Genomic DNA, 19,612 nt, shown 5'->3' with positions numbered 1-19,612 from the left:
CAGTTCTTGATCAAAAAATTATTATCACTTAGACTATTGAATAAAATCAGATATGATAGAGGGGCCAGCTGTTGATAGGTTTAAAAGTCACCCTAGGTGATTAATTCATGCAGCAGTGTTGCACGTTTCTCTTTAGATGAAGCACTTAGAAGTATAACCAAGCTTGGCTCTAATTTCATATCTGAGACCTGTTTTATTTAGAGTTCTTTGGCAAGTGCTTGCTCTGTGTTTTTATAGTCTTTGGTTGTGCTATAAAAATGTCAAAATTATGAATTAACAGATATGCAAAAGTGAAATCCTAGAAGATAGGATAAACATGAAGTCCTCTAATTATCACTCAAATAAGTTTGGTTGACACAGAACTGGGAATCAGATAAAGACATTAATAATTCATAATGCTGAAGTTAAAATCTTCTAGTTACAGTACAAAAGAAATCCTAATTTGTACCACAAGGTAATGAATTCAGTACTTTTCATTTGTTAAATATTTGCTTATTACCCTGCACCGTGCATAGAACACTGTTGCCAAATTTGGAGGGCAAACAGGAGAAACAGACACTCTCTACTCTCAAGTTGTTTATACTGCAGTCAGTGAAATTTCTCTACTTTGAGATCTTTTAATTCCTCAGTTCATTGTAACATCTTCTTCAGATGAATTGTTTTTTATTTGTTAAAACCAATGTTTAGCACTTTAAATAGTTTCTTCAATGTTCCTGATGGTGAAATAGAGTCATCATGCTAATTTCCAATACTAATTACAGAGTTGATAGGAGAAATGCTCAAGATTGATAGTAAAGTGATTTCGATAATCTACAAAATGTCTTGAAGTTTCCCAGATAACAACTTGTCTCCCAGACAAAAATGCACTTATTATTGATATTCCAAGCTTATAAAAATTTTTGTACTTTAATCATATAGCGATTTTACATCTTTTCATTCACATTTTAAGATATTTTGTTCAGTAGATTATCTCATTTTGAAACTATTGATTTATATATACATACTATGTAAATATTAGTATATATTTCTCAATGACTAGATTAGTGCTTTCTTAACTACTTAAATTTGTTTAATTCATATTGTTGTTCTTCAGCATTTCTTTTACTCACTGGAGCCTATCCCACTGACTTCAAAAAAGCCTGAAAACTCTGAAAATCCCATTTAAAGTAACTGTATGGAAAATCGTTAAAATAACGTAATAATGGTAGAGAAGAAGTGTATTTAACATTGTGCTGAGATTATCCCATTAATAGAGAGATCAATCAATAATTCTAACATTCAGACATATAATAAAAATGAAAATCATAATACTGAGCAATGACATTTTCAATAAAGGGAGATATTAAATATTGTATAGGAAACGAGAATCTGCAAAGCAGATAAGTTGGCAATGATTATACATATATTTAAAATACGTTGAAACAGTCATAGACAGTTTTTCTTTTTGGATGGAAAGAGGCATATTGAAGTGTTTAAGCACTACTTCAACTGGAATAGATATTTAGACACTATACAGAAAACACATGATTGCAGAAGAGCAGATATTAGCAGGTGTGTGAATGTGTATGTCTTGAATTAATGCATTTTCTTTTATTCAAAAAGGAGGAGAATGCCAAATTTACTTTAAAGGTGGCATTGTGATATGTTAAAGTTCCATTCTTAGACTTTTGCTGCTGTTACTGTTCCTTTAGTATTCACCAAAGAGTACCGTCCTGTCATTTATCCAAGTTAGAAATCTAGAAGCAATCCTAGGATTCTCATTATAGGGTCCCCTACCTTCATGCTCCCCCCTCAAGAAGTAACAAATTCTTGGCTCTCCTATATAGGAAAGCTCTCTCCAATGTACGCCTGCTCTGTAACTCTCCGGGTCTCGGCGCGCGGCTGGGAGAGCCGCCCCCGCCGCCCCCCATCCCCTCGGCTCAGGATCAACGGGCCGCCCGCGCCGCCGCCGCCGCCCAAGTCGGTCTCTCACTCGCCCAGGACGCGCGCCCGGGCGGGGTGTGCGCAGCCAACTCGGTCCAAGCGGGGGAGGGGAGGACATGGGGCGAGGGGGACGCCACCCATGTGGTCTGGGGTTCGGACCCAGCTAGGCGAAACGCGCCGGGAATCGATGACGGCTGGGGAAACTCGGGCAAACCTTTCTTGGGGAATCACCCCTCCGACACCCCACCGCCCAGGCGCTGCAACGGAGGGTGAGCGGAGGGTGAGCGGAGGCTGGGGGAGCTCAAACTTGCGAGAGCTGGAGAAGGCGTCGGGCAGGCGGCTGTCGCCCGAGCGCTGCGCCTGCGGGGGGAGGGGAGTCGGCTGCTGGGAGGGAGGGAGGGCGAGCGAGAGGGCGGAGGGAGGGGGAGGAGGAAGAGGAGGGAACCAGGGACGGAGGGCGCGTTGGGATCGCGGCGCGCGGCGTCAGACGGAGCCTGGGCTCCCAGCGGCGAGGTGAGGCGGAGCTACGCTCCTTACTGAACGCGAACCGAGCTCGGCGGCAGCGGGGAAGACGCGCCGGAGCCCAGACCGCGATCGAGAGCGGGAGCGAGGCGGCAGCGCCGGCGGAGGGGGAGCCCGCAAGCTGCCGGGCGGGGAGCCCAAGCCGCGCTGTCGCCGCGCAGGGAAGACTTGGCCAACACACTCACACACACACGTTCACACACCCTGCCCGAGCTGGCGCTCGCGGCTAATCGTCAACAAGGCGCTGGGGCTCCTGCCCGAGCGCGGGCGGCAGCAGCGGCGACGCGAGAGCTGCTGAGCCCGGCCGAGCCCGGCCCAGCCGCCGGAGCCCGGAGGATCGCGCAGGGCTGTCGCCACCTGCCCGGAAGCTTTGAGCCCGCCCCGCCCTGCCCCGCCCCGCCCCGCCCCCACCCGGCCCAGAGCCCACCCCTCGGCGGGGCTGACCCCGAGGGCAGCCGGCTGGCAGCAGACGGCGAGGGAGGCGAGCGGGCGCGGCGCCGCGAGCGGGTTGCGGGCAGCGGGGCACGGCAAACTTTGCAGTTCGCCGCGCTTCCCCGGCCCGGCCCCTTCTCCCATCGCCAACGTCGCTACCCCACTTTCCTCCAACCCCGCACACCTCTCCCCACCCACCCCACCTCCCGTCGCTCCTCCTCGCCGCCTCGACTCTGCTCCGGGGAAAACTTCAAAGCGCCTTATCGCAGGCTCCCTGCTTACTCCCCGGCTGGGGATTTCAGGTCAGTGCCCGGAACACCTTTCCCCGCGGAGGCCGCGCGGGCTGGCGGGCGGGCGTGCGTGCGGCGGGCTGCAGTCGGCCCCCTTCCTCGGGGCCCAGACTAGCGGCGGGTGGCTCCTCTGACTCTCTCGCTTGTGCCTCGCGCTTCACTTTGGCTGCTTTGCTCGCTTTCGTTTTTATTTCCTAGCTGTAAGTTATTAAAAATGCAGCCGACCTAAGCGGCCCGGCGTGGGCTTCGGGGAGGGAGGGGCGCGGCGGGGGCGGGCTGCCGCCCCCCTGGGGGCTGGGAGGAGAGCAGGGAGTTCGCGGAGTGGAAGTTTGCAGGCAGTGTGTGCCTGTGTGCGCGGGAGCGCGGTCGTCGCTGAGTGCCGCGAGTCGGGCGTGGGGGGCGGGGGGTGGGTGAGCTGGGCTGGAAGTTGGGAAGCTCGGCTCGGCGTTAGCTCGCTAGCAGGAAGGGGAGGGCGGCGGGTTCCCGTCTGCTTTCTTTTTCGACTCGGGAAAGAACTGTAAAAACCCCCAGCCGCCGCTGCCTCGTCTCGCCTCTCCGGGGGCAGCTCGTTCTTGCTCGTGGAACGACGGCGTGTGCGTGCGCGAGGGTGTGTGTGGCGGGCGCCCCGGGCCGAGCCGAGCTCGACCTGCCGCCGCTGCCGCGCGACTCGGGAGGGGAGTCCCGGTTTTTTTTTTTTTTTTGGCTTTTTTTGGCTTGCTCCAAAGCGTGAATCACGTGGATTAAAAAAAAAAAAATACTAGGAAATGGAGCCGAGCGAGGGGTTCCGACTCTGCCCGCCCGCCAGCCAGCCAGTCAGGTCAGACGCTTTGTTTTGTAAATGTTCTTTTAAAATTTTAATCTGCCACTCTGGTCCACCCCCACCTTCCCCGCGACGTCGTGGGTTGGTTTTAAGTTGTGAGACCCCAGGAGTGGGGGTAGATCGTGCGGGGGCAGATCGTGCGGGGGCGGGGGCGGCGGCGGGCGGGGGTGCGAGACCGGGGGGGGCGAGACCTGGTTCCTCCTCTGGGTAGCGTGGAATCTGGTGGAAAGCCCTGTAGGGCGTGTGCGAGTCTGCGGCCGGAGAAAGTTGGTCCCACTCGGAGGGCGTGCGGCGCAGAGGCTGAGGGCGAAGAGGAACTTGCGCACCCGGGCACGATCCTCGGCCGAGGCGGGGAGGGCGAGGCGCCGCTGCGCCTTGGGGCCCGCGCTCGGAGCAGGCGGGCGGCTGCGCTGCAGAGCCTCCGCCAACTAGGGGGCTCGGGGCTGCGGCGACGTGCTCCTGCTGTTTACCAAGCAAGCCCCGGGGCGCCGTGTGCGGAGTAGGGCAGCTCGAGGCACGCGTGGTCCTCCCGCCGCCTGCACTCTTGAGTGGGCACGTCCCCGGGTCCCTGAGACGGCTGAGCCTGGCCGCGTGTAGGCCGAAGCCGGGGCGAGGCTTAATTTGCAGTTAATGAGTCTTTTCCAGAAAGTCCGCGATCTCCAGCTAGAGGCTGTGAGTGCCCGCGCGCGAGGGCGCGCGCCGCCGGCGTCTAAAGGGTTGGGGGGTTGCGGGGATGGAAGAGCGAAGGAGGGGGGAGGGTTATGTGTATTTAAAAACAAACCTTAAAAAAAGAAACCAGCGCGCTTCAAATAGGTATTCGTACAGCCTCTTGTGTCTAGAGTAGACAGCTCAGGGTTTTAGCTTTTTGTTTGTTTGTTTCTCTTTTGAGAGAAGGCCAGAGGAGGGGTAGTGGTATTTGCTTCTAGGGGTAGTCTCTGGAGAAAAATCCTTAAAATGACTTGGAAATAAAAACGAGGGGGAAATGGCCCACCCCAGAAGGTGGTGGGTGGTGAACGCAGACAGACTTGGGTATTTGTAGTCATCTGACACTTGCTGTGGCACTGGAAACGGACACCGCGGTCCGAAATCAATCCTTACGAGGTGTTGGATTCGGTTTGGCCAACAGAATTGCTTGTGTGGAAGGCATTTTAATTGTCGGCCTCCGATACTCCTGTACGTGGACACTTGGAAAATACATTTGCTTCTCGACCCTTCCCACTCCACCCCTGACCTGTTATCTGGTCTGGGCTTTGCAGTGTCGGTTCCCGTGTTTATTTTGGGCATGATTTCACCGCGAGGAGGAAGGGGGAAGATGGCGGTGATTAATATGCCGTCTAGGTTTAATCCGAGGCTGGCCTTTAGTGTGCGGGTTTACGCCGCCACTCACCGGGATTGCCTGGGGTAGTGGGTGGGGGGGCGGGGTTCGGGCGCCAGGCGCTCCGCGGGCAGGTCGGGGTTGGGGCTCGGATGGCCCCAGCGCTGTCCTTTGAGGTGCTGTCACCAGTAGGTGACTGAGAGTTAATTAGGAAGTGTTCTCCGGATCAATGGGCCGCACAGCTCATTAGCGATTCTCTCCAGCCCTTTGCAGGGCCGGCCGGGCCTGTGCCTCCCACACAGGCCGGGGCCCCGCGGCCCGGGCTGCGGAGAGCGCCTCTGGGAAGTGGGGAGGGATGGGCAGCGAGGGGCGACCGGGAGGTGCGTGTAACTTGGCCGGGCGGCGCGTTGCGTGCGGCGCCTCGAGGCCCGCGCAGCCCGCTCCTTCTTCCTGCTCTCGGTCGCCTCGACTGTGTCTTTAACTCGCTCCCGCTCGCGTCGCTGCCTGGCTGCTCGTCCCCGGCTCCCTCGCCTATCTCTTGTTCCCTAAGCACGACGCCTGTGCTCCCCGCCCAGTTTGGGATTAGACAAGATAAAAATCGGCGCGCAGAGCTGTGACTGTGCCCCGGCAGCCGGGCTGGCGGGAGCGCTGTGGGCCGGGGCCGGGGCGGACCCGCTGTGCGCTCGGGGCAGCCCGAGCCCGTAGAGTCCCACCCCGACCCTGCAGGCGCGGTCACGCTCCAGCGTTCTGTCCGCCGGGAACCGTGCGGGCAGGGGGACCTGGGTAAGGTCTCCGCGCTCTCGCGGGTGTTGTTGGTGTGCCTGTGATAGATGGGTCTAGACAGGCATGCAGGCTCTCTCCCGGCTGAAGGACGGGAAGTGGGGGGCGGGCCGCGGAGGCGGCGGCAGACTCCCGTGAGCGAGCGAGCCTTCGGGCCCAGCGACCAGGGTGGAGGGAAGGCTGCGAGGGTTTCTCTTAACCCTTTAAAGACGATAGGGAGAGTGGGGGTGGGGAGTGTAGTAGAAATTCCTGGAGGCAAAGTAGCCCCCTGGGGAGAGGAGGCGGGAGTCTGGGCTTTAGGGTTTTCCTTTCTCTTCTGTGTATGCAATCTCACATCCTGGTACATTGGGCTCGATTCTTCGACGAACCAAACGCAGCTGCTAGGTGATCTAATTTGACCCGATACTTCTCAATGGGGAAGGTGTGAACACACACAGTGGGCACCCTCACTTAAGGAAGTGAGTTGGGGAGATGCAGAGGTTTGACCTTACCGTTCCCAGCGGCCCAGTATGTGAAGGTCTGCTCAGAGCTTTAGTCAGTGGGGCCTCTGACCGAGAGTGTTGCCTACCAAAGACCCAAGCCTGAAATGCCTGTCCACTGCGTACAGGTATGCGTCGGAGAGAGCAAAGGGGTCCTTGAGTTGTCTATGTAAATAAAAACACTTTTAACCATGAATTTGTGGAGAGTTCAAATAAGATATGTTCAGGGAGGCAGCCTCCAAACAGGAGTTGGACAGCGATGTGTACAAGATCGATCATTTGTATACACATCCATGGGGTCAACATTGAATGGGTCTAAAAATTTAATACAACTCTGCAGGCATTGGTCTCGTTCTTTCCCTGAGGTAGACCCCTGAGGTAGGTGGGTTACCCTATAGAGAAATGAATCATTAGTCACACTCCTCTCTCCTTCCCCCTCCTCTTCCTTTTAGGGTTTGTAGTCTTAGGGGATCCTCTAGGTACATTAAACTGCAAACCCATATTGGTCTGGGAACGAGCCCCATTATAGGCAAAGCAAGAATGTAAGTCGTGGGGAGGTGTACGTGTTAGACAGGAATGCACAGATTAAGATGTGCGCCTGAATGACATGTGCTGAGACAAATCAAGACACTTGGGCTCTGGTGCCCACATGGAACAAGAGATAGAGAAGAGAGAAAGAACTGGCCGCGAGGAATGTAAACATGGGTATGCAAATACTGAGACCTAGAGCGAGATTCTAGGAGAAAATCCCAGACTTTGTTGAGCTGGAAACTGGAGCAGAATTTCTGTAAGTTCGTTCGAGAGACAAAAGCCCATTTAAAGGTGTGAAGAGGGTCACTTGGAAACACAAAAAGCATTCACATGCATACATCCATGCTTAGATACACAGGCTGAACGACAAAAACTCCTCAGTGCCTGATGAAGATTTTCCTGCCCGGTGAGACACAGCAGGGCACGGAAGTGTGGGCCACACAACCACATGCGCACACTCATTCACTGGGAAATACTGTGTCTTCGGCTAGAGGGAAACTGAGGGCGACGGTGCCTAGCTAAGGGTGGATGGCCCTTGGTTACTAAGATTGCTTCTGGTTATAGTTTCTTCCCATTTAGAGTGGGGAAGAGAGTACGTCTTGAGCAGGTAGGAGGATTTCTGAAAGATTTTTGAGTTCTGGACCCTGAGAGGATGGATGGTGGAGGAAAAAGAGGAGTAGCTTTGCATCCTGGGTCGGAAGCAAGGGATGTTGCGCTGCTCTAAGCCCTGTTTGCTAAGGTGGCGCAGGGCCTAGTGAACTGAGAGAGACTGAACCGAAAGAAGTGCGAAGCTCGGCCTCAAGGGGAGGTATGCTTACTTTCCCTTTTTTTTTTCCCCCTTGAGGAGAGCGTGCGGGGACGGCCAGCATAGGGAGGATTAGCAGGCGCCTCTGTGACCCCAGACGCGCGCGTAAACTCGGCTTGGGTTTGGTTTGCGCGTGGCGTCGGTTTTCCGCGGTCCCTCTTTGTCTGAGCCCAGCCGGGAATTCCAGCTTTTATTGGGAAGACCGCACTCGGGTGGAGCCCTTGCTGGGTTGGGCACGACAGCCGGGGCTGGGCAGGAGGCTCGCCGGCCTCCGAGCCGCCCGAACCCCAGGACGGTCCTCGGGAGTGCCCAGCGGCCCCCAGCAATGCCACCTCACGGGTCCACTTGGGCCGCCGTACCGCCCCTCTCCCCGTTGGCCCCACTGCTCCCCCGCCAGCCCGAGGCCGAAAGGAGCTCTGAAGGCCCTTTGTTAAGCTCCAGGGTCACACCCGTGCCCTGGGGGCCGCGCAGGGGCGGGAGGACCTTCTCCTGGCTGGAGGCCTCCAGCCCTCGGCTCACAGGGGCCTCGGCCTGGAGGGGCCTCGCCCAATCAGGGGAGGGGAGGCTGCCGGCAGGATTCCGTTTGTTTGCAAGGCTGGCTGCGCTGCCGGGGCCTAGATGGTGGCGCTGGCTTGAGAAGCAGCCGGGGCAGGAGTGGAAGGTCTTCTCAGGCCACCCCCGTGGCAGCCAAGCCGCCTGTGCCCCGAGCACTTGGCCGGGGACGTCTCCCAACCTCCAGCCCGGCCCGTCGGCTTTCGCTGGTTGCCCCGCATGTGTTCCTCCGGAAGGGATAGCTGACTTTCTGTTGGATGGGAATTAACCAACGAGCTCCCCCGCCCCCACAACGTTTCTGTAGCAGGCCCCCTTTCCCAGCGCAGGCTCATTTCCGCCGGCCCCTAGTCGAGGGTGTTGGAATTGGGGGGGGCGTCCCCGCACTTTGTTATTTCTTAGAACCATGTCTCCCCGGCCAGCCATCGCCCCTCAGCACCCATGGGCTCCGGCGCCCCGTGATTAGACTAGCGGGAAGTCCGCTAGGAGAAGATCCTGACAGCATTAAATAGAATTTGATCTAAAAGACAGTTTCCAGTATAATCTCGTTATGCATCACAGACTCCCGGTGTTATTTTGTGGAAGGCGGACAATGATCAATTTACATTGACCCGGGGCTGGGCGAGCTTTTAGATGGTAATTGCCATATTGATTTGCATGCAAAAAGGAGACCTGCTAAAATTAAAGACCGGAAGCTAAATGAAACTAAATTTATTGTCTAGGTGCAAACCAGAGGAACTGCTGGGGGGAAGAGGGTGAGTGAGGTCGGGGTGCTAGGGGCAGAGCAGGTGAGAGGCCCAAGAGCTCCGGGAGGTCACAGATTTGGGGGCGATCTTTGCCCTGGTGATTTCAAAACGTGAGGAGGGGGCTTGTTTAGGGTATGGGGACCCAGCAGGGAAAAGTTATAAACAGGCACTATAGCATTGAAGGCACTGGGATCTTTTAATGCTAATAGTAACTGCGAGGGGGGAAGAGAGGTTTATAGGGTTATAGGGGTCTTCCTGCACCATTTCCGGCACCCCCCATTTCTATTGTTCTACCCGAGCGCTCATAACCGTGCCAAGGGCACCCAAATTCTTGCATCTGAAGAGTTAAATTTTTTTTTTAAAGACAGGCCTTAAACTTTCCCCGCCCCCCCCCCCCCGCGTCTGGTCTTTCGAAGAGAGCGCGAGTAGGGGGCGGTTCTGCATGCCGCTGCGGGCAGGCCTGGACCTTTGGAGGCTGCGGGAGTTCCTCCCCGGACGTAGCAGCAGCCCCAGACTCGGCCGGACGCTGATCGCTTTGGGAAGCGGCTCGTTCCAGGTGGCCCAAGTGGCGGGGGCGGGGGAGGGTCTGGCGGGGCCAGGGACTCACGGTGCCCGGGGGCGGGGGTCACCTCCCTGGAGGTTGGAAGGGCCTGCACGGAGGGTGTGGAGGAGGGAAGGCGGGGGCTGGAAATCCTGTCCCAATCGGCGTTGATCGCCAAGGCCGGAAAGTTTAAAAAAGAGAGAAAGCCACTGGCTGCAAGCCAGGGGCTGCCGGGCCGCCGGGGCGTGTTTGGCTGACTAGAGGGGTGAGGACCCGGCTCCGCCATCGCCTCGGTCCCTCCCGCTGCGGAGGCCCTGGCCTGCCCCAGGCGCTGCTGGAGCCATTTCACGCATCCGGAGCCTCGGCCACTGGAGGAGCCACCCGCCCGGGGCCGGGAAGCCGCAGGGGCGGCTGAGTGTCCGGCGCTCCTGCCCGTTCCCCTTCCCACCGAGCTGAGCTGGAGACGGCCCTCGGTCGTGGAGCCTGTCGCGTCTGTGGCCTCGGGTGCGGATGGTTCCCGGAGCTTCTGAAAGCCCGGGGCAGAGCAGGAAATTGAGGATGGGGTGGGGAGGGCATGTGGAGCGCTGACCCTGCGCTGCTGGGGTGAGAAGGTGGGGAGAGGAGAGAGAACCCCAACCTCCGGCTTGTCTCGAGACTTGGCTTTTTGTGGGGACCCCCAGGAGTCCAGGAGGGTCCAGCATCTTGCAAGCCGCTTCCCCCTCAGTTGCCTCCCCAGCCCACTTTGGTCCCTGGGTTTTTCATTAAAGTCCTAGGAAAGGTAGATGTAGGCAGTCTTTCCAAAGGGCTTTTGCTCTGTCTAGATAATTTGATTGATGGCTTTATGTGGCAAAACTAGTGTGGCAGGCCTTCTTGTAGTTCCAGGTGTCAGCACTTTTTCCAGAGACCTAAGAGTAGCACCCACCTCCCACTGCCTGTTCTGGGCTCCTGGAGGAGGGGAAAGTGGAGCCTTGTTGGGAATCCCTGGCCTCACAGCAGGGTGTTCCAGTGTAGGGAGATGGGTAGGATGTTGGCAGAAATTTCGAAAGACTTCACATGGACCAAGAGATTTCTGGGTGTAGGAGAAACTAGGATGCGGGCTCCTTGTGGACCGAATTTCATAGGTGTTAAGTGCTATCCTTTTACTCTGTATTGGAGTACAAGGGCTAAGGAAGCCTTCCGAACTTCTTGGGGATTCTGGATGGCACAATTTGACCGATAATTGGCTCCTCTCCGCAACTCCAGGACTGAGTTTGACCGTGGCCCATTTTTACTAGCTGTATGACCTTGAGGACAGGTTATTTATGGCCTCTGAGCCTCAGTAAGTTTCTTATTTGTAAGACTGGGTATAATTTTCCACCTTTAGGATCAGAGAATACTTGGCACATAGTAGGCCCGGAGGATTAGTAATTGCTTTGAATGACTGGTCAGATTCCTATAGGTTGCTTCTCCGTTCCCTGCTGCCCCTGAGATGCCCGCCGCCCTCCCCCCGCAAGACCTGCGTAGGCCAGTGTCTGGGGACCAACCTGCAGGTTAAGCTCCCCTCCAAGGGTATTCCTGAGGCTATTCCTCCAGGTCTGCCTCCGTGGGTTCCTCCTTCTTTCCCTTTGTTACAGTTCTTTGCATTCTGGGCTTTAAAGGAATCCATATGAAAAGGCTGGGATTTTTTTTTTCTCCCCCTAAGTGGGATCATTTATATGGTTAGGAATTGATTCCAGAACCGGTATCTAGGTGCTCTTTGGCAAGTCCTCCCGCCATTCTTTCGGGGGGAGGGAACAGCAGCGGCTGGAGGGGAGAGACCTGGTGGTAAGAGGTGAAAGGGTCTGGCCCGCTGCAGAGGCCAGAGGTGCTGTGGTTTGTCTGATAGGGATTAAGTCCGGATGTTATGAGGTCTCAGTGTGGTTTTCAATAAAAGTCTGTCAGGGATTGCTTCTTTTCTATCGATATGTATTTTTAAAAATTTACTAGCATGAGAAGAAAACCAGACCTGTATGGATCCAGGCCGGTAGTAAGCTACTGTGATCAGGTTTCCTACTAGACTCCCAGAGGGGAAGTCAGCGTTTGATTGAAGCTACACTTGGTTCTTGACTCTCTGGGGATGCCTGCTCTGAAACAGGAGCCCTCCCTTTCTCTCCTCCCCCCCCACCCCCCTTTTCCCTTCTTCCCCTAAAAGCCTTTGTGCTGAAAGAGCTTCAGTAGGCATGAGTCCCTGGTACCTCTCTAAAGAATGCCTTCCAGTCTTTGCTGACATTGTTTTGTGAACAGTGGGTTTTACCAGGCCAGCAGTTTTCCCTCGATCTTAGCTCACTATTTTAGAGGTTCGAGTATGCCCAGGATGCGCCCAACTGCAGTGCTTTCCAGTGTGTGTAGCCAGGGCCTTGCCTGTAATCTGAAGACACCTTAACCTTTGCCCTAGGTGCCCCCCCGCGGGTGGGGGTGGTGAAGGTGGGGAGAGCAAGGACAGGGGATCTTGTTGAGGGTCTGTTTGTTTTCTCCAGCCACAGAGGCAGAGGGGTGGAGTGGGGCGAGGCCGAGAGTACGTTCCAGCCTTGGGTCTGATTTAAAACTTGGTTTAATTGGAGAAACTCTTAGGCATTTAACAGTTCTGTACAAATGCAAACTTGACATAGCTCTAGGCCTACGTCAATTAGGAAAGAATAAATGAAGTACAGAGATGTCCAAACTATGTAATTCCTAGAGTTGTCTGCCCTCCCATAAACACATGACAAGTGCCAAGGCATTTCCAGTCAAAACACCCATGGAACCAGCAGCCTCCATCCTTTGTATTTATTATTTTATTAACAGCATTTTACAGAGCATTTAACAAGCACAGCCTGCCTGCTTTCCACCACGGCTCTCAGCAGACTGAGGGGTGGAAAACAGATGGGGGTGGCGAGGAGTGGTCTCTAGAAGAGACTTCTAAGCTGGAGAAATCTCTTCAGATGGGCAAGGAAAAGGAACATTTGGGGTTCCTTTCTCCTGGCCCCAAAGAGAAGACAAAAGTAATGCTTAGGAGGAAGAAATCCCCTCTCCCTTCTCCGGAGGAAAGTTGTGCAGATGTGGTCTGTCTAGTCTCCACTTGGATTCCAGAAGGTGTGAAGCAGGGTCTGCTTTCCCAATACTCTGCCTATCAGTTATTGGTGCTTCTCAAAGAATAAGTATTTGTCTGCTATCATTATTCTATATCCTGGTGGAAAGTTTATAAGGAAAACTAATGCCTTTCTTAAGTCATAAAATGAGCCTTGTATGATTATTTAATTAAAATCTATTTAAGGACCGATTAGGCATGTAATTTGCGCTAATAATGACGATGATGGAAATGTTCGACTTAACCAAAAATCATAAAAGGAGACATTTTGATCAGTGGGGCGACCAGGAAGGATTCAGGGAGTTGGGCGGTTTTTCCGAAACACGAGGCTTTGGGCTGCAGAAAGTGCCGAGCTGCCTAGCCTCTGGGACCACGGTAGAGAGGGCTGCAGGACCCCAGGCTTGGCCGGGGCAGGCCGACCCACGCTTTGCTGAGCAGAGAAACCGACCCTGGGAGTCTGAACAACCTTTATTCCCAGCTGAGGAAATGGGGGAGGGGGCCTGAGAGGCGGAAACTCTGGGAGAGAGCTGATGAACCCCACAGAACTCTGCGCGAAATGGCTGTGTTCTCTTGCTTTAACAATCAGCAGCAACACACGCATTGCTGCCTAGGCTAGCCTTGGCTGGAGCCTGGAAGGGTGGGGGGGTGTCTCTTGTTCTGGAGAAACCTGCCAGCTGCTGGGCTTGGTGCGAAGGCAGACACAATGCTGCTGTTGGTTTGATCTCTAACTGGATTGTTAGTCTGGCTTTAACTGTGTGGTAAGGGGGGAATGTGAAGGCTGTTTACAGCGAGTGCAAATAATGTGACAGCTGTTGGTGCAGGAGCAGCGCTGTGCCTCCTCGGCGCTCACACAATGCGTGCACTGTGCAGGCCCACGGAGAGCTGCAGAGGTGGCCGCCCCTTGCTGGCCCGGGAGCCCTCGGATGCGCTGCGAGAGAGCCCTCCGGCGGCGGCACCCGCACCCCCGCACCCCGCGACACGCATCTTTCTGGCTCCTGGGATCGTGGTGGACGTGCGCGCTGGTTGGTGTGTTGTGGATTAGGGAACTTGTTAGGCAGAGGTGGCAGGAGAAGGCCTGCGGGGTCACGAGTGTCAACTGTCTGGAGGGGTTTGGCCGGGATCTGTTGACCTGGGGCCTCAGTGGCTTGTGACCGGGTTGTTAAGATTTGGGAAAGTAACTTTCCACCCTAAAGCAAGCCTGTTGGAAAGAATGTATTAACTGAAGGCTTTCTGGAAATTGCAGAGGCTCTGAAGGCCGTTGTTCTTCCTCTGAAATGGCCCTGTTATTCAGACAAGTTCAAGAGACAGGCGGCCGCTGTGTTCTCTGCCCTCGGCCCCGTTTCCTGGATTGGAAACACAAGTGTGTAGGTTCAGGACCCGAAGGGGGGTGAATGGGGGTGGGGAGGGGTGCAAGTCGGCTTTTGATCACCCGCCTCCCTTTGCCTTCCCGCTTCTTAAGAGCGCGCTTGCCTTTCAGCTGCAGGACCAGCGGTGCTGTCTTGAGCTCTGCCCACAGCGCCACCCACTGTGTGACTTAATCAACGAGATGCCCAGAGCCCGGCCTTCTCTGAGTTCCTGGTCCTCTGCCAGGCACTGCGGGGAGGCGCCAGGGTGGGAGGGAGAACAGTTGGTGGGTGGCAGCAATACCCCGCTGGGCCGGTCCAAGCTGGCGGGCTCAGGATGGTCCTCAGGATGGTCCAGAAGCTGGGCCTGCCCCTGGGCTGTCCTGGGGCAAGCTGGGTGTCAGCACCACTCCCCCCAACCTCAAGGTTGAAGACTTCCGCAGCCCTGGCCCCCGGGCTTTGGAGGATCATTTAGAGCTGACTTAATTCTATATCCTGCCCTTCTGTGTGATTTCGGCCCCTGAGTGTACAGCTTGCAGGATATCTGCAAATTACGGGTCCACCTCCGTTCCCCCCTGCCCCCACATCTACTCTCTGAGTTATAATGTGGACTTCTACATCTAGTTGGGTTCCCTAGTGGGGAGCTGGGAGATGCTTCTGGAATGATACATGAACTTCGGTGCCAGTTCTATAAATGGGTCTCTTTTTAGGACGTGTGCCATTTTCTGTAGGAATGTTGCTTGCAAAACGAGTTTCGCCTTGGAGGAAAGGCGGAAAGATAAACAAGCCTGCAACGCCAAAGCGCTGGCAGTCTTTCCCTCCTTCCAGCTCTCTTAAAGCAGCCGGGCTGCATTTCCAGGATTAGACTCGTGCTTGTGAAGAGGGACTCTGGTTGGCTTTTTTTTCCCCCGAAGCAAATGCAAATTAGAGAAAAATAATTTTCTTTCAAGGATATACAACGTAGGAGTCACTTGTTATCGTGCTCCGAGGCAGGCCTCATTTGCGCGTCTGCCAGCTCGCTCACATCTGCTGGGCGCTGTTTGGGGCATTTTAACCTTGGTGGTGTCGTGTCTGGTCCCACGGGTCAAGGAGGAGTAATTAAACTCTGAACAGCTAGAAAAATTCACGGGCCCCCACGTCTACCGCAGTTTTCCCACAGCTTTGTTTGGGGTGTTTCGGGTTCCAAGATGAACAGACGTGGGGTTCCTATTGTTCCTCGTAAAGAAAGTGGGAGCCCCTGTCCTCCTCTGACCCTCATCCCCAGCCTTCCCAGGACTCCCAGGCTGCACACAATCAGCAGGGAAGCCGGGTGCAGATCACAGGACCCTGTGTTTTATGCATCTTTTATTCGTAAAAAGTTCCTTTGTGCTTCCTGTGTGTACTAATCATAGCTTTCTGGTCTAGCTTGTTCCTTGTGGGGGGAGGAGTTTGCAGTGAGTTCACTTTATTTCTTCAAAGCCCCGATGGAGGCTGCAGTGCAGTGACACCCCCTCTAGAGTCGTGGTCTATGGGTCGTTTATTCTGGATCTGCCTCCAGGTTGTGTAGACTCCAAGTGGGAACCCGGCCTGTAGGGACCAGACCCGAGGGGGTGTGGAGGGTGGGCGGGCGGGGAGGAGAGGAGTCAGGTTGGTTAATTGCTTTCAACCTCGGTTTCCTGTCCTGGGCTGCTGCCTCCTGTTGAGGGACGCCAGCTTCCAAGTGGGGCCCCCTCTTGCATACACGCGTGCTTGTGTGTGGCACAACCGTGAAAGAAAGTGAAAGGAACAAAAAGCCGAGGCCTGGCGTCGGGAGGGGGGGTTGGCGGGCGGAAGGGGAAGTGTCTGAGGTTGGTCCAAGAGCTGACGGGGGGCCACGGCTCTGTTTTTGGGAAAGGGGGTGTGTGGCGGGCAGCCCCGGTTTGGCAGCGGCTCTCCCGGTCGATCCTTGCTGGTGCCCCCCTCCCCAAGCCCCCGAGCCCCCTTTTACAGCTGGCTACACCTGGCTTGCATCTTTGAACCGGGGAAGGTGGGGGAGGCTTCCACGGAGAGAACACTCCAGACTGGCCGAAGGGAGCGCAGGACGATGGGCCGGAGCGGTCTCCAGTCAGTGCCCACTCCCCTGGGGCGCGCCGCCGCACATCCTGGGTTCTCCGTGCGCCCACCCAAAGTTGCTTTTTGTCAGAGATTCAGCGGCAGGCGCCTGGGAAGGGGGAGCCCAGAGGAGCGCGCGGGCGGGGTGAGCTGGGGTCGGGGGCTGGCCGAGAGAGCCGGGGGTCCTGGAAGGTCGGGCGAGGGGTGCGTGTGGGGGGGCGGCCCCGCGCGGGGACCTGGCGTAGGAGGGGCGCGGAGCCTGCGGCAGCGCGGGTGTGTGTGGTGGGAGAGAAAATCCCTTTGCAGCGCGGGTGTGTGTGGTGGGAGAGAAAATCCCTTTGCTGCCGACCGATCCGACCGATCCGTGTTCGGGGCTGAGGCGGGGGAGGGGGCGCCCCTCCCCCACTCGCCGCCGCCGCTGCCGCTGCGGGCCAAGTTCACTCCCGACTGACCCGAGTGGCTCGCGGCGCTATCCTGGCGCCCTGGGAGGAGGCAGGGAAGGTTCTGGTTGCTCAAAAGGTCAGGGCCAGCCGCGTGAGTTTCCCGTCCCCCACCCCGTCACACCCGCACTCCTGCTCCGCAGCTCTGTTACTAATGCAAAACTTGGGTCGTGAGTAGGGACGCCTCTGGAGGCGGCGACAGCCATGACTTGGAGTGTGCCAAGAGACAGCGCCTGGGCAGGCTGGATCACTCCTTCCACCCCTCACTCCACCCCAGCACCCATGCCCGGCTGCAGGACCCGTCGGGCGACCTCCTTCAGCCACACCCCAGGAAGCCTGCGACCCTTGCCCCGACCTGGGGGCATCCTTGGGGTTCCCTTCTCCCCACTGCTACACATACTGGGGAAAACATCCCAGGAGGACTTGCCCCAACGCTGCACACCCTGGACCGCTTTTTCTCATCTCCCACCTCCTCGCGGCCCCCAGTGCTAAAATAGGAACTTCTTCATCCCTCCCTTCCTTGACACCAGTAGAGAAGTGTCTGTGTGTGACTCAGTCTGCGCTTGGAGCAGTCCCAGGAAGGGCTCCCGCGCCATGAGCTTTGGGCTTCCATGAAAGCCACACACTCTGCAGAAGGTCACCCCTCCCTGGTTCCCTCTGTGTCCCTGCCTCAGCCTTCCCTCTGCCGCAAGGAAACTATGTAGCCATTCTGGGGTTTGTTTGTTACGTAGACTGTTTAGTGGAGTCAGATGCTGTTGAATGGGTTAGATGTGGCCTGCACCAGCTATTGCCAGGCAGAACTCAAGTCCATAGTGTAGTTTAATCCTCTGGAAAACACGGTGCCAATATTTACAGATGAGGGGGCCAGAGTTGAAGAGGTCCGGCCACCTGCCCAGAGACACGCCGTGGATGAGAGTGGGAGCTGGGAGGCTGTGGTGACTGCGCGCGCGCGCGTGTCCTCCACAGAGAACCAGCCATGCCGGTGCAGCGAGAGACACCCCTTCCCCGAAGAGGTCCCCAGCCTACGGAGGACCGTGGCACATGGCATGCTGGCTGGGAGCCCTGCCGTCTGCCCGGCCTTCTGAGCCGGAAGCTCCCCAAAACCCGTCCAGGTCTTCTTGGTCACTAACTGGATAAGTGCCTGATGCGGCATGGGGTGCCTAGAGAGTGAGGCCCTAGGAAGGGGCACCGTTCGTATTGGAGTGGAGTTGGGATGGTTTGGTGGCACTGCTTCCCATTCCGTCGCTGTCACTTGACAAGCGTGCTGTGCAGACTTGAACCAATCCATCAGCGCCTCAAGGGCGGAGGCAGTGGAAAGTGGCCCGGTGCCAGGAGGAGCTGGGATGGAGAGAAAGGAGAGGTGGCAGGAGTGGCCTGGTGCTGCCTTCCTCCCTGCGCTCACGCCAGCCTCTCACGGCCACTGCTCCTTCCTTTGCAGCCTGTTTGTTGCCTGCCAAGGGAAGTCGCCTTTAAAGAAAAAAAAACAAAACAAACGTTCTCTCCTTCTCCTCATTCCATAATGGTGTCTTCATGGCAGGAATCGGCAGAACGGTGGTGGGTGCAGCTGGGGACCCGTGTGCCCCCTCGTGTCTTTTCACAGAGGGCCAAAGTGCCCTCGCTCAGGGATGCCGAGGTTGGGGGGGACAGCTCCTAATCTTGGTCCCTCTGACCTCTTTCTGCCAATCAGGCTCTTCTCCCCAGCGTCCAGGCCAAGCTCGGATGCTAATCATAACTCTTGGCTCCCGGACCAGATGACTGCCTAAGTCTGTCGAGGGAGACTCAAGCTCTCCTGTGCTTGCCCCTAGGGCCAGACCGAAAGCCGGAGACCACGCGGCAAGTCTGCGTTTTGCAAGCCGGGTCTCTCCCAGAACTGGGTGTTCAGCGGGCAGCCACCACAATACCTGGTCTGTTCTTCAGAAACCAGACGCTCTTCCGTCTCCCCGGCTGACCCCTTCTCTTGGCCACCTTCCCTCTTCATCCCTGTCCCACATCCTTGCCCCCTTCTCTCCACTGCTGGAAAAAAAGGGTTAAAACCCAGAGCCAGGGTATAGCTTAGCAGCTCCCACTGGAAACAGGTTGGTGCTTGTAAAGTGCTTTTCATGACTGGCTTCACACATCTTGGCACTTCCAGAAGCATCACCCACCTGTGGAAGAAAAGGGGGGGGGGTCGTTGAGAAATAAGGGCAGATGAGCCTCTTATATACAGCAGCAAAGCGCCTGCTCTGTCTGTCATCTAAATCACGTCATTTGCACCCTGCAGCATGACCCACAGCCAAGGGTCAGGGAAGTCACTTTTGAAGAACTTTTCCTTGGAGGTTAAAAAAAAAAAAGAAGAAGAAGAAAGAAAGACCCCCAACTATTTCAATAGCCGCTTCTAGAAGAGGAATGGGGTGAGCGTGGCGGTGTCTCTGACCCTATCTCTGTGTCCCTTGCGCCCACGATCCCCTTAGTTAGTTTAGTTCTACATCCCAGAGAGATGGGGGGTGGGCCCGTTCTTCAGTGATGGTGGCGTGTACGCAGTATGGCCTTTGCCCAGGATGAGGGTGTTCCTGCCCAGGATTTGGGCTGTCACTCTGGAGAAGGGCCTCACGCCAGGCAGGGCCCCCGGCTCCTTGGCCCTTTCCGCTCAGGTCCATCTTTGGCCCGGAACCTGAAGAGTTAAACGTCTTTAGCTCGTTGCAATGAAATTATGGCTGGCAGTGGCGCCGCTGTTTGTTCAACAGACCTCCACTTTTAAACAGTTCACAAAAAGTTCATGGGGCAGCTAAAGTTTATAAGTGTGTGTGTGTGTGTGTGTGTGTGTGTGTGTGTGTGTAGGTGGGTGTAGTCAGCAGGATCCAGTACTGAGCCTTGCCCCTCCTCCTCTTGTTTTTTCACGGCCAGCCCCCCGCCCCGCCCCGCCTCCACTCCCGTGACACCGGACCACGCTCGGGGCCTCAAC

The 19,612-nt window shown here is 55.9% G+C and overlaps 1 protein-coding gene across 1 annotated transcript in view; it reads left to right on the top strand.

Annotated features, from left to right (window-relative positions):
* The first annotated feature begins 2,841 nt into the window (after positions 1-2,841).
* The window catches only part of LOC132493382 (BCL-6 corepressor-like), a 49,216-nt gene continuing 32,445 nt past the window's right edge, over positions 2,842-19,612 (top strand). The window contains exon 1 of the mRNA XM_060103844.1: positions 2,842-3,179. The gene's annotated coding sequence lies outside the window, so the exon portion shown is untranslated. The remainder of the gene's footprint in view (positions 3,180-19,612) is intronic.

This window comes from Mesoplodon densirostris, chromosome 7, assembly GCF_025265405.1.
Source record: "Mesoplodon densirostris isolate mMesDen1 chromosome 7, mMesDen1 primary haplotype, whole genome shotgun sequence".
In the NCBI taxonomy this organism is placed as follows: Eukaryota; Metazoa; Chordata; class Mammalia; order Artiodactyla; family Ziphiidae; genus Mesoplodon; species Mesoplodon densirostris.
Note: the sequence above shows the minus strand (reverse complement) of the source record. Positions and strands in the feature narration are given on the sequence as shown.